The sequence below is a fragment of the Lathyrus oleraceus genome, chromosome 5 (assembly GCF_024323335.1).
Source record: "Lathyrus oleraceus cultivar Zhongwan6 chromosome 5, CAAS_Psat_ZW6_1.0, whole genome shotgun sequence".
Classification (NCBI taxonomy): domain Eukaryota; kingdom Viridiplantae; phylum Streptophyta; class Magnoliopsida; order Fabales; family Fabaceae; genus Lathyrus; species Lathyrus oleraceus.
This window is the reverse complement of record NC_066583.1, coordinates 135,926,771-135,942,080: the sequence shown is the minus strand read 5'-3', so window position 1 is coordinate 135,942,080 and position 15,310 is coordinate 135,926,771.

The following is a 15,310-nucleotide window of genomic DNA, read 5'->3' as shown; positions in this document are numbered from 1 at the left end:
GACCATGTGCTCATTTTTACTCCTTATGTCTTCTATCTCCCAAACTGATGTGAGTTGTAGGGACTAAGTAATAATCAATTTTTCTGATTCTTGTAGGACTCATATTCATGGTTCTTCTCTATCTTATAGAATGTGAGGTGTATACTACATGATATTTATTTTCAATAAAAATGGATTATGGTGTGAAATTAAATTTAAGTAGTAAATTGTAATATGTAGTTTTGTTTTATTCATTAAATGTCAATATATAATGGGTGTATTTTGATGGGTTCTTTTGAGTTATCTATGGATATAAGTTTTATGGAAAGGGAAATTTATAAAAGAAATAGTTTATGATAAGTTTTTATAAGTTTTTTTTTAAATTTATTTTTATAAAATTTTCAAGATAATTTATGAAAACTGAGATTTTTTATGCCTAAAAGTAAATAAAGTGTTAGTCGAAATCGGAAACCAAACAATTTTAAAATTAGTTGGTGACAATGTATTAAAAACATATTCAACGGTTGATCGAACCGGTCAAATCTAGAATTAGTGAATCATAGGTTTCTATAAATAGGAGGGGTTGGATAATTGCTCTTTCTTTTCCTTTTCTTAAATGTTAAAACCTCAAATAAAAAATAAATTTTAGAAATTAAAATTTAGAAAATAGTATAAAATAGAAATATCATCAATCACATATTTCTCTATGTTCACGAAAGAAAAATGGAAAAGCTATATATTTGATAGACATAAAAAAATCGATTTAATCTACTATAGTTTTGATATTTTTTATGTGTCATGGTTTTTTTAGAAGTTTTTGGAGACTGGATCACCTGTTTCAATCCGATTTAATACTTATACAACTTTGTTATTGAGATCGAGTTATGTGACTGAGCCATTCGATTTTATCTAAGTTAAGCATGTGATTCGATCTATGACTCTCAAGTTCGACAACCTACCCCTTGGTTTGTAGGATCGATGATCGATCCGATTTTTAAAACATTGGTCAGTGGTTCTCCAGTCAAGGCAATGTCAGGCAAGCACATATGTTGCCAAACCTGAGTTAACTTAATCTTTCTCAAGTTTATTGGGTTTGTAGTGTTTGCCAAGACTTTGGACTTAGTCAAAAGACCACATGGAGTGGATGATTGAGTTTTATGATCGTGTTCCATTTTGTAGTGTCACTAACTAGAGAATGCAAAAATGATGAAACCATGAGATGAAAGAGTTGTGCACCTTTATACGAAGTCAATGGGATATGTCGAGGAACAAAAGACAACAACCAAAAGTGGGGGTGTTATGTATTCCAAAAAAGGAGAGAAAAATCATGCACTACCTGAAGCTAGCGGAAATATACCCGGATGCATCCCACGCTCGAAGATACAACAGAGTCGTCATTTAACTTTATTTATTCCCGAAGGAAATGGAAAACATCGATAAAAATCCGGGGGAAGAAAAAAGGGTAAGGAAGTTGGTTATGCAAGGGGAAGGTATTAACACCATTAACATCTGTTGTACTCAACAAGAACCATGTTGATTATTCTTTGCTCGGATGGGTGTTACTACCTAAATATTACTCATAAAATGATAAGAAAAAAAAGAAATAGATAAAGTGCTCGGTGAGGATTAGGGCCCTCATGCCTACGTATCCTTACAGTGCAATAAGGAATTTAGAGCTTCGTAGTTCATAGAACTAAAGGTGGAAGATGAAAGAAAAGTGATAAATGTATGGTTTGAACCAAAGGATAATGTTGTTTGAACGCATAAGATAGGTATATCTGAACCAACGAGAAAATTGGCATCAAGCCAAAACAAAGGGTAAACTGGCATCAAGCCAGAAATAAAGGAAACTGACATCAAGCAAAAAATAAAGGGGTATTGGTTCAGAGAATGAACATTGGTTATTTGCCCAAAAAGGTATATATGGAGCTCAAAGAAGTAGTGTATTTGGATCAAAAAGGAATTATATCACATGGGATGAATGAAGGTAGAAGGTATTGAATGGAGGTAGTGAATAATGAATAATGGAAGTGAATGGAGTGGTAGAGATAAATGATTCATGTGTAAAGAAGTGAAAGATTTGATAAAAGTGACGAAAAGTATAATTTAGAACCAAAAGATAAAGGTATTATTGAAATCCATACAGGAATAAAATTTGAACCACTGAGTAAAGGTGGCATGAACCAATATATGGTGGGGCTGAAGCATGAACCAATACTTGGTGGGACCGAAAGCAAAGGGAATTAAATGTTTGTCGACGAAATAAACAACTATTGGTACAAGGCGAACATTGGTTATTTATCCTAAAAGGGTTTATATGTAATCCAAAGAAAAGTAGTATTTGGTTCTAAAGAAACAATATATCACTGAGATGGATGACCATGATTGAAGATATATGGTGGATGGAGCCCTAAGGCATAAGAAATAATTAGTATGGTGAAAGGAGAATCAATAATTAGGATGCTCGCCAAGGGTTTGAATCCTTGTGCCTACGTATTCTCATCGTGCAATGAGAAAGTTAGAGCTTCGTAGTTCGTAGAACTAATGCGGAACAAAGAAAAGAGAGATAAGCAACAAGTATTATCAAGATAAATACTTGGTCCAAGGAAAATTGGTATATCAAGGAAAAAATTGGTATCAAGCTAGAAATCAAAGGAATTAAGTGTTTGGCATCAAGACAAACATCTCTTGGTTCACAAGGTTGGACACTGGTTATTTGCCCAAGAAAGTACATGGAATCCAAAGGGATATGATATTTGGTTCCAAAGAGAAGACATTACAATACTACCGAGGGATGGTAATGATAGATGCACAAGACTTGCCAATCATTTGATTTGAACCACATTAAAGTCTATGTGAAGGTGAATACTTTGAATAGCTAGGGCCTACGCCCCGTACACAAAGGTACTCGAGACAAGGGCAAGAAATATTCCCTCTCATAATTCTTCATTACTTAAGGCTCATGGCATGTGATACTCATCATAACTGGCAAGCTGTTGAAGAATACTCTTCTTGTTGATCCTTATGATGATGTGTTGTTTTGAAGAAGAAGACTTGACAATCATTTGATTCACATTGTACTAAAGTCTATGAACGAAGGAGAATACTTTGAATGGCTAGGGCATATGCCATGTATGTAAAGGTACTCTAGACAAGGGTAGGAAAGATTCCCTCTCATAATTTTTGTTGCTTAAGGCTCATGACACACAACTTGAATCAAGATTTGCAAGCGTTAATACACCTTTGCTATGGTTGAACAGAAGTCCATTATGTTTGCAATAAGACTACATTGTACTGACATGAAGTCTTAAGGTCTTGCGGTCCAGTAAGCTTGTACACAAGGGACTTGCCCTATCAGGTGATCAAGGTTTTTTTGATCACTTTACTAAGCTTGGGGAATTAAGCACAATGCAAAGGTTTTGGTTGATCAAAGTAAACTTTGATCAACAAAATCGGTGGGAAATGATCAGTTGATTTATGTACAACTTAATGGATTAATCAGTCAAACTAAATTAACTGATTCTAAGCAAAACCCTAAACTAGTATAGCATGAAATGGTTAAGGTGCAATCAATCAAAGATCTCAATCATCAAAATTCATATAATTCATATGAGAAACAAATGATTTAAAATGATCAATTAAACCTAAACAAACCCTAAGTTAAGGTAGCATGCATAACATGAATCTTCTAAACCATAGGAGTAAAATTGTCATTGTGCACAAATTGATTAATGTTGAATTAATTTCTAACAGTTAAAATCTAACTAAAATCAACTAAACTTAATTAAATCTAACTAAATCTAACCATGTTATGCGATAAAAAATAGGCTAATCTAAAAAGTCAACCTAAATCTAATTATGCACAATTTGGTTAATATTAAGTTAACAATTAAAACCTAATTAATTCCAACTAAATCTAAACCTATTATATGATAACGAATTAGGCTATTCTGAAATTAACCTAAACTAACATTGGATCATACACAAAAATTGTAGAAAAAATCATCAATTAAAAACAATAAAAAATAAATAAATAATCCATGAATAGAAGTGAGGCATGGGATATAGGCAACAAGGTCGTGGTGTAAACAGAAAGGACGTATGGGCCCAAATAGAGGCCCATATCCATATACACTCACAACATAGGGGTGGGCTAATAATAAGTGTAGCATCAGCAAAAATGGCCTAAAGCCCAACATATAGCCCAAACGAAATCTGAACATGTAGAATGGATAATGCAAAAGATGGCATGGCAATGAATCAACAATGAGATGGATGGATTAATGAGTTCATGAAATTTAAACAAGCACGTGATTGCTACACTGGATTTTCTATCTGGCCATAAGTGGCAACTACTAATGAGAAAATCTATGAATATGTCACGTGGAAGGTTAAAGATAGAGTGAGTCCACATGACTAATATGACTCAAGGTCGGAAGTCACATAGAGTGATACCGGTAAAAGGTAGCAAGGTAGAAAGACGTTGTAAGGAACTTGGGGACTTAGTGAAATTGAGTTATGTTGTCTAAGGTTAGAGTTCATCACTATAATGAAAGAAATGTCGACTCAGTCACCACATGTGGAGTTCTTCATTACAATGGACAATACAACAGAATATGTTAGCTTAACATAGTCGTCATCGAAGACTTCGACGAGGGTAGTCAGTTTTGGCGCCCAAAAAAGCAGTTAGGAAATCAAATGATGTTATAAGGCGTGAACTGAGTTGGCATCGACGGTCATTCAGAAACACGTAGGGGAACATAGAGTAAAACCGCTGCATGGACTTGGGACGTGTCACTACAGGAGTAATTTACCATTCTTAAACAGTTATCATAGAGTAATATATAAGGATACTTTAGTTCATTTTGTAAGGGGGCCATAGTTTTACACATTTCTGCAAACTCAAAGTACCCGCTTGTTGAGAAACGAGTGAGGAAAGATGTACGCATGCGTTCCACCATTTCATACATTTCAAGCAACTTTACATTAAAATTTCTTTTTATGCATTAACTTGCCTTTAGATATCCTTTACTTTTCCTGTCAATTTACATCCCTTGGACTTTAATTTCATCCTTTTCTTTTCCTGCACCTGCCTTTTTGATTTCAAAGCCTTTACTTTACTTGCATTTTACTTGTAGTCCTTTTATTCCCTAAAACCTTTCTTATTACAAACAATCACAACAAACATTTTCCAACAATTATGGTTTTTCACCAGACATAGAAACACACAAATATGTCTGGGAGATTTTCGAGTTTGATCCCTTAAGTATTAATAAAAACTTGTATTTGTTTACCAAATTTCACAGTAAACAAATTGGCACACAAGGCGGGACCGTTTTGTGTGTCTGCTTTTTTTACTTATTTGTGTTTTTAAAATCAGAATTTTTATTTGTGTTTTCATCAACTTCTCATATTGTGTACGAGTGTGTATGAGATTAAGGTGTGGAAAAATAACAAAGAGAGAAGTAAGGAGACCTGCTAGAAGATATGTTAGAAGAATGGTGAATCCTAGGAACAACAATGGAGACCAACCTTCTAATAACATTGGGATGGGAACGGTTTCTGCAACTGTAACTGAACTTATTCCTTCGACTGCTAATGCTACAGTAACACCATCAAAAACGATGGTATCAAAAATTCTACCTGACGGTTTCGTCCCTAATACCTCAAAGTCGCCTAGTGACTCTAAGACCAATCGTGGCATCAGACTATAAGCCTTTTGCCACACAATTTACAATGCATGTACCAGGACGTGAATTACCTTTTAGAATGCCAACAACAGTGATGGAAAGTTTACAAAATAACCCTTCAACATTTGTGGATAATCTTGCAAATGTATATCCCCCTATTATGGCATCTGGCTCAGCCATAGGCAACCATGGCCAAAATATGTCACCCAATATAGGGATGGGATTTGGTTCCCAAGCAATGCCTGCTTTAATAACAAATTTTGTTATGGCAATGCGATGATAAATGGATGAGAGTAACCATGACATGGTGAACACACTAACCCAATAGACGGGTACAATATTTAACCCATTGATTCAAAATATGAATCAGAGTTACCAATAATTGGCAACTCAAATTACCAGAATTACTGATTTTTTGGTGCTCTCATAGCGCAAGTTCAACCAGTCGTACAACCTTAAATTGTTAGGCAAGTTCGAAACCAGGGGGTAGTATTAGAAGAGAATATTATGAACCAAGGACAGAAGAGGAACCCCTAATTGGTCGGACAAGAGATACCTGATAGGGAGGGTAATCCACATGTGGTAGTTGTTAATGGAAACCATGACCCTGACCAAGTGGTCCATCAAGTTCGACAGGGAAATCAGTTGGGAGAAAATAATTCAACAACCATTGTTGAAAGGATAATGGCTCAAAATGGGGTTAATATGGGCCTGCAAAGGCCAAACTACACATCTCCCCTTTCAGAGTATGTGTTACAAACTGAATTACCAAGGGGATGGAAAATCCCTAAATTTATAAAATTCGTTGGTGACACAAACGACTCTACTTTTGAACACATTGCTCGTTACCTGACTGAGGCGGGTGACATTGCTAACAATGAGAACCTGAGGATGAGATACTTCCCTAGTTGTCTAACAAAGAATGCTTTCACATGGTTTACCACTTTACCTCCTCATTCAATCCATGATTGGGCACATCTAGAGAGGTTATTCCATGAGCAGTTCTACATGGGATAATCTAAGATTAGTTTGAAGGAATTGTCAAGCGTCAAACGAAAGTTCGCCGAGTCGATTGATGATTACCTTAATTGGTTCCGTTTACTGAAAATGAGGTGTTTCACCCAAGTTCCTGAGCATGAGCTTATCGAAATGGTTGCTGGAGGGCTAGATTATTCCATTAGGAAGAAATTAGACACTCAATATTTAAGAGATATGGCCCAGTTGGTAGACAGAGTTAGGCAGGTAGAAAGATTGAAGACCGAGAAGGCCAGAGTGATTAAGGGTAAAAGAGAGTGAATAACTTATATTGACATGGAAGACAAAGACATAGTGTCTAAGGTAGAATATAGTCATGTCGAAAAGTATGAGGTTGACATGGATGAGTTAAATTCAGGTCCCACATATGTGTGTAAGTTGCTTACACCTACAAATGGGAAGAATCCTACAGAGCCTAAAGAAAATGATAAATTCCCTAAGAAAACTTACACCTTTCAGAAAGTACTTGATGTCGTGATACCAGGGCTTGTCATCAACTACCAGTTCAGCAGCAAACACGTATGCGGCCCTATCAAGGCGCATCACGTCGATCTTGGGAGCATGGTTCCAACGGATCACCGTAATCATGGAGGATAGAGTAGCAAGAGCATCCGCCATCTGGTTCTCATCACGAGGTATATGGTACAACTTCACTGTTGTGAAGAAAGTCAAGAGTCTTCTCGTGTAATCTCTGTAGGGGACCAGAGTAGGCTGGAGAGTGTTCCAATCACCATTCACTTGATTGATCACCAGAGCTGAATCTCCAAAGATGTCCAGAGTCTTGATTCTCAAATCAATGGCTTGCTTAATACCCAAGATATAGGCTTCATACTCCGCTTCATTATTGGTGCACTCGAAAGTCAGACGAGCGGTGAAAGGCATGTGGGTACCTTTCGAAGTTGTAATGACAGCACCAATTCCACTTCCTCTGGCGTTGACGGCCCCATCAAACATTAAAGTCCACTTTTCGTCTGGATCAGGTCCCTCTTCAACAACTGGCTCTTCACAGTCTTTCATCTTGAGGAACATGATGTCTTCATCTGGAAAATCAAACTTCATCGGCTTATAATCTTCAACCGGCTGTTGAGCAAGATAGTCTGATAGAATACTCCCCTTGACGGCTTTCTGGGAAGTATACTGGATGTCGTACTCTGTCAGTACCATTTGCCAACAAGCAACTCTTCCGGTGAGAGCTGGCTTCTCAAATATATACTTGACTGGATCCATTTTGGAGATCAGTAAGGTTGTGTGAGACAACATGTATTGTCTCAATCGCTTCGCAGCCCATGCAAGTGCACAACATGTTTTTTCAAGCATTGAGTATATCGACTCACAATCTGTGAATTTCTTACTCAGGTAGTAGATGGCATGCTCTTTCCTACCTGTCTCGTCGTGTTGGCCGAGAACACAACCCATGGAATTGTCTAGTACTGTCAAATACATAATCAGCGGTCTCCCTGGGACCGGAGGCACAAGGATAGGAGGATTCTGCAAATACTCTTTTATCTTCTCGAACGCCCTTTGACAATCATCATTCCACCTGATAGCCCGATCTTTTCTCAACAATTTGAATATTGGCTCACACGTGGCTGTTAGGTGAGAGATGAACCTTGCAATGTAGTTCAACCTCCCTAAGAAACCACGGACTTGTTTCTCTGTTCTTGGCTCAGGCATTTCCTGTATCGCTTTCACTTTGGCCGGATCCACCTCAATCCCTTTTCCGCTAACAACAAAACCCAGTAGTTTTCCAGATCTCACCCCAAAAGTACACTTGTTCGGATTAAGCCTCAGCTTGAATTTCCTCAAACGCTCAAACAGTTTCTGCAAATTCACCAAATGTTCTTCTTCTGTCTGAGATTTGGCAATCATATCATCAACATAAACCTCGATTTCATGATGAATCATATCATGGAACAGAGTCACCATCGCTCGCTGATATGTTGCTCTGGCATTTTTCAGACCAAACGGCATCACCTTGTAGCAGAAGGTGCCCCATAGGGTTATGAATGTTATCTTCTCCATGTCTTCTGGTGCCATCTTAATTTGATTATAGCCAGAAAAGCCATCCATGAAGGAGAATACCAAGAACTGAGCCGTGTTATCCACCAAAACGTCAATGTGAGGTAAGGGGAAATCATCTTTAGGACTAACCTTGTTCAGATCCTGGTAGTCAACACACATCCGTACCTTTCCATCCTTCTTAGGTACCAGAACGATATTTGCAACCCATGGCGGATAATTTGTAACTGCTAGAAACCCTGCATCCAACTGTTTTTGCACTTCTTCCTTTATCTTGACAGCCATCTCTGGTCTCGTTCTTCTGAGCTTTTGCTTGACTGGAGGACAATCCTCTTTGAGCGGCAAGCAATGTACCATGATGTCTGTGTCAAGCCCTGGCATGTCCTGATAAGACCAAGCGAAGATGTCAACATACTCTTGCAACAATTCAATCAATCCCTTCTTCACATTGTCTTCCAAAGCAACCCCTATCTTGATTTCTCTCTTGGCGTCCTCGGTGCCGAGATTAATCACTTCAACAGACTCTTGATGCGGTTGAATGACCCTTTCCTCTTGTTTTAATAACCTGGTAAGTTCTTCAGGGAGTTCACAGTCTTCATCACCCTCTTCTTCAGCTTGAAAGATTGGATTTTCAAAGTCGAAGCGAGCCATAGCAGAACCGTTATCAATAGGATCCTGTGATGTGCATCTGCATGAGTGATGGTATATGCTTATGAGTGTGAAAAAAAAAGTGGAAACTAAACAAAACATTGCCATTTTTTTTGAAAAACTGCAAAAATAGAAAGACAGGGAACGAAATATTTGAATGCAAAAAGACGTCCTTTATTTATGATAAAAAATGCAAGTGCCACATAGATGAGCCCTACAATGAGTCATTACGCCCTAGAGGATCATAAGACTTGGATATGCATGAATAAACAAAGAAAATTACTCCTCCAGACAAGTGGCTTGGATAATCTCCTTAGAAGACCAATTATTGAGAACTTCACCCGGGATCCTCGGACGCACCCAGTTATCGATGTCGCAATCACTATCCCCATCTTCATCGTTGACCGCAAAGACTAATTTGACTTCTCCTTCAACCATGTTAACGTTGGCTCCACCATGCTGGGGCATGGGATTATTGACGACATTAGGAGCTGGTGCAAAGTTAACGACCTTTGAATCAATGAGGTCCTGAACTACGTGCTTAAAAGCTTTGCAGTTCTCAATATTATGGCCAAGTGCCCCAGAGTGGAAGCTACACCTAGCGTTGGCGTCATAACCCACCGGAAGCCTACCAACGGGAGGAGCTAGAGTGCGCAACTGCACAAGTTGTAGTTGTTGAAGACTAGAAAGCAACTGAGCGTACGACATTGGAAGAGTGTCGAAACGCCGGTCCATCGTCCTTGGCCTCGGTTGATAGGCGGGTCTGTTACCTGGTTGTTGTGGTTGGTACTGAGCTGGTTGACGCTGTGGTTGTTGTTGTAGTGGTGTTGCAGCTGGAATGGTCACAGCCGCAACATACGGTTGCTGATGATAGTTCTGAAAGTTATTCCTCCGGTAATCCCTGTTCTGATAAGAAGATATGGCACTTGCATCCCCTTCTCTCCTCTTCTGTCCCTGAATGAACGGCTTCTTCACCCCTGATGAAGATCCACCTCCACTCTGGGTCTTGTATGTCCTCAGGTAATTCTCCACCCTCTCTCCGGTAGAGACTACATCAGCAAAATTGGAGGCATTGCAACCCACCAGGCGCTCCAAATAAGGTCCTGGCAAAGTGTTCATGAACATGTTAGCCATTTCCTTCTTCTCCAACATAGGAGGTTGAACACGGGAAGCTGTTTCTCTCCAACGTTAAGCGTATTCTCTGAAGCACTCATTACTTTTAAGAGACAGATTTTGAAGTTGAGTTCTGTCCGGAGCCATGTCTGCATTATACTGATACTGCTTCACGAAAGCCTCAGCCAAATCCCTCCAGCAACGGATGTGGGCTCTGTCCAGCCTCATATACCATTCCAGGGATGCCCCAGCTAGGCTGTCCTGGAAAAAGTACATAAGCAACTTTTCGTCATTGGAGTATGCAACCATTTTACGGAAATAGGCTTGCACATGGGTCTTCGGGCAAGAGTTGCCATTGTATTTGTCAAATATCGGGACCTTGAATTTCGGTGGCACTCTCACACCTGAGACCAGCCCCAAGTCAGCAACATCTACTCCTAAAGGATTATGTCCTTCCACTGCCTTCAACCTCTCTTCCAATCTTCTAAACATGGGGTCCACACCATGACCCATACCAAAGTCTTCCTGCAGCAGGGGGAACTGATCGTCCTGATCATCATGAACGGGTTGTTGACCAGAGGTGACATGTAGGATTGGGATTGGCCCCGGTCCATTGGGTCCATTAGCCTCTTCGGCTGGAGGATCAGTCACCATCTCTAGTTGAGCAGGGGGATTCCTCTGTATCATCTGCCTGAGCTCTTGTTGTCCCCGAGCCACCCCTTGAACCACATTCATGAATTGATTCATGCGGATTTTCATCTCGGCGAACTCTGCCTGTAGGCTCTCCATTACTCTTTGTTGGTTTCTGCGGGTACCGTACCGGTGAATGCCTGGGTCAGCTATCCTGCTGATGGAACACCAAACAAACTGAGAACACTGTGGCGGTACCTGTTATGCAAGACATGCTAATGAATATGTAAATGCAATGACATGTTTATCAATTCCAAAGGTATTCTACCCCCTTGATCCCAGTCTCTCAATAGATAAACGATGTAAAAAAAAAGACTAAGCCGTTGATGAGAACCAAGAAAATTTCGACTAGAATCAAGTAGAAGATATAAACCCCACAGAAATGGATAAACATGTGTGAATGATTATGAATGCAAAATGATGTGAATGCAGTGCAGTGGCATGGGAATCAGGATCGCTATATCTGCTTGAACATCTGTCAGGTTGCACTGTCTAGAGAGAAATTAAGAGCACACCAAACAAAGGTCATGGGATGGATCATGTTATCCTTAATATCAACCATCCATTTTGGTGGATTATGGTTTACACCTTATCAACACCCAAGTTTCATTGATATTAAGGGTACCTGATCGGATCAACCATGAATCAAGGGTTTGTTGCAAGTCACGAGCATGGAGTTTAGGTTAAGAACCACCCAAAAGGAATGTACTAAGGTTTAAACCTGCCAAACATGTTCTACAAAAGGTTCCCATAGTAATAATCCCATCTTTCGGATATTATCGGAGGAACGACTACTCGTATTCCAAAAATATTCTCAAGAGAGACTCTTATGAGTGCAGTATCGCGTAACAATCGTATCAAATCTTACACTTGAACGACTTTCGCACCACGTCCTACGAATAGGCCAAGATGGGTTTGGTAAACTAAGGTCCTCGGCTTCTAAGGTCTATATTGGAAAAAGTAATGTCTAACCACAACTTACTTGTGTGACATTATTGATCTCAACATGACCTCCACCAAGTGAATGGGCTTGCAAGTCAATTTGCTAAGGAATAACTCCACACAAGTCGACAAGACTATGCCATTCTCCTATCCTAAGTGCACTCGAGTTCAGGTATAGAACTCATCTCACAAAGATCACCAAGAAGCCATAGCCAGCCAACAGATACAACAATGATATGTACACAATGCAATAAGGTAAAGCAGGTAAATAAATAACTGTACAAAAGCATGAACATCCAATAAACAAACAAACTACAAAAGCTAGGAGGGACTCCCTTAGGGAAACCGGGTCCCCAGCAGAGTCGCCAGCTGTCGCAACCTGAAAAATACAGTGTGCGAAAAAACAACTGGCGAAAGAAAATGACAGAAGAGTCGCCACTGTGCGTTATTTATCCCAAAGGAAGGAAAGGAAACGCTCGAAGTAAACCTGAAAAGAGGAAAGGAAAAGACAAGGTCTCGCAACCAAATCTTAGGTTCGGGAGTCGGTTATGCGAAGGGAAGGTATTAACACCCCTACGCATCCGTAGTACTCTCGGGATCCACTTTTGTAGTTCTTGTCTAAAGGGTGTGAGTTTATCTTGTGTTGTTTACTAAAAAAGGGGTTAAATGAAAATGACTTGCGCGGATGTCGCATCCACTGCATACGTATCTCATCTGAATATGAGAATCAGAGTCTTCGTAGCTCGGCTGCCTAGGGGTTAAGGGTAATTGTGCTCGCTAAGACATCGCGTCTTATGCCTACGTATCTCATCTGGAATGAGAATCAGAGTACGCCGTAGTTCGGCTAACTACGGGGTTATGGATTGGGTTTTGGACGAACGACGTCACTACACAATCTACCGGATGCTCGACCTTTGGAGACTTACTCGCCTGTAGTAGAAGGAGTAAACGTGTTAGGAGAAGAAAAATCAATGAAGGGTTAGGGTTTGGGATGCTCATGCAAAAAGGTAGTCCTTGACGAAGGAACCGCGCTACCTGCGGGGATACGAACACATACAAAACAAACATGTATAAAGTAAATGTGCCAACAAGGCAATCAGAATAAATCTCCCAAATGGCATCCCACAAGCAAAGTGGAATATCCAGCGAGCTATCCCTGCAAAAGTCATGTGAGCCTTCACAAAAACTCAACAAAAGGGTTAGTGAAACAAGATAAGGATTAGGAGAAAACATGCTATGACAAACGTAAGTCAGATTAGAGCAAAACAATATGGTTTTTCATGGATAACAGTATGGTTTCAGAAACCTCAAACCCTGTGGCATACACTTCAGAAATTAAACGATTAAGCATTCAAGGCATTATTTATACATTCATACATAATACATCACACATTTAGAACATTCAAATTGAAGGCGTAAAATAATGGGAATAGGGCAAACCTGATTGGAGAGCTTGATTGAAATTGAGTTGCACCCGTGAGGTTTACAAAATAATCTTTAGGGTTTATGTGAGGCAGAGGTGATTCTGTGCAGTTGAGTTCCCTTCAGGGTTTGGAGGTTGCTCTGAACTCTGTTAGCTCTTCTCTCACTATCTTTTTCCTCCAGCCAGGGTAATAGGAATATAATGAAATTTTGTTTCACTGAAACTCTGAATTTATAACCTGATTTTTGTGGACCTGTGGGCTCAAATGAGAGAGGTCCAAGACCAAGATTTTTTCTTTTATTTATTTATTTATTTAATTATTTATTTATTTATTTATTTATTTATTTATTTATTCGCTTTTTTTTTTCAAAACACGTGGGCTTCGCCTAGCGAGCATGACAGCTCATGAACAAACCTTTGCTCCTTCAAGATTAACGTTTTGACTGACGAATAGACCCCTGTTGGAAGTAACTCAAGTCTTTCCCTTGTGTTGACTGATCATCTAAATAGAGCCCACAAAGTGTCCTGGATGATGTTCAAGCTTCTTGGATCCGATTCCGATTGCCATGATGAAATGCAATATGAAATGTTAAATGACCTAAAAATAAATGCATGAATGAGGTGTAAAGCGTATGCTTCCAGGAAAAATGAAGGGTAAATTTTGGGGTATTACAGTATGGACTAGTCATTGTTGATGATTTCAGTCATTGGACATGGGTGAAATTCCTAAAGCACAAGAGTGAGTCTCACTCTGTATTCACTAACTTCTGTTCCAAAGTGCAAAACGAATTTGACTCTAAAATTATCAGAGTCAGAAGTGATCATGGTGGGGAATTTGAAAATAAATTTTTTGAGGAATTATTTGACTCTAATGGAATATCCCATGATTTCTCCTGTCCTAGAACTCCACAAAAAAATGGAGTTGTAGAGAGGAAGAATAGGACACTCCAAGAGATGGCCAGAACCATGATCAATGAAATAAATATGGCTAAGCACTTTTGGGCCGAAGCTGTAAATACAGCGTGTTACATTCAGAATAGAATCTCCATAAGACCTATTCTGGAGAAGACTCCCTATGAACTGTGTAAAGGAAGAAAACCAAAAATTTCTTATTTTCATCCTTTTGGATATTCCTGTTTTATTTTAAATACTAAAGAACATCTGAATAAGTTTGATTCCAAAGCATAAAAAGGTATTATGTTAGGATACTCAGAACGCTCTAAAGGCTACAGAGTATACAATACAGAAACCAAAATTGTGGAAGAATCAATTCATGTCAGATTTGATGATAAGCTTGACCCTGAAAAGTCAAAGCTAGTTGAGAAACTTGCAGATCTGGAGATCACTCTTGCAGGTTCTGACGAGAAGATTAAAGCTTCAGAAGCAACTGCCATTCAAACTTCAGAAGGAACTAACTCCCCAGCAATCCCAAAGAAAGCTAAAAGTCGCCTCAACATATCTGAAGAGTTGATTCTGGGAAATAAGGACGAACCTATCCGAACTAGGTCTACCTTCAAGACTCCTGAAGAAACTCCTCTGGGACTAGTATCTTTGATCGAGCCTACTTCCTGTGATGAGGCACTTCAAGATAGCGATTGGGTTCTAGCCATGCAAGAAGAGCTAGATCAATTCACAAAGAACGACGTCTGGGATCTTGTTCCTAAGCCCAGAGGCACTCACATTATCAGAACCAGATGGGTGTTCAGAAACAAGCTGAATGAGAAAGGAGAAGTTGTCAGAAACAAAGCCCGACTGGTGGCTCAAGGTTACA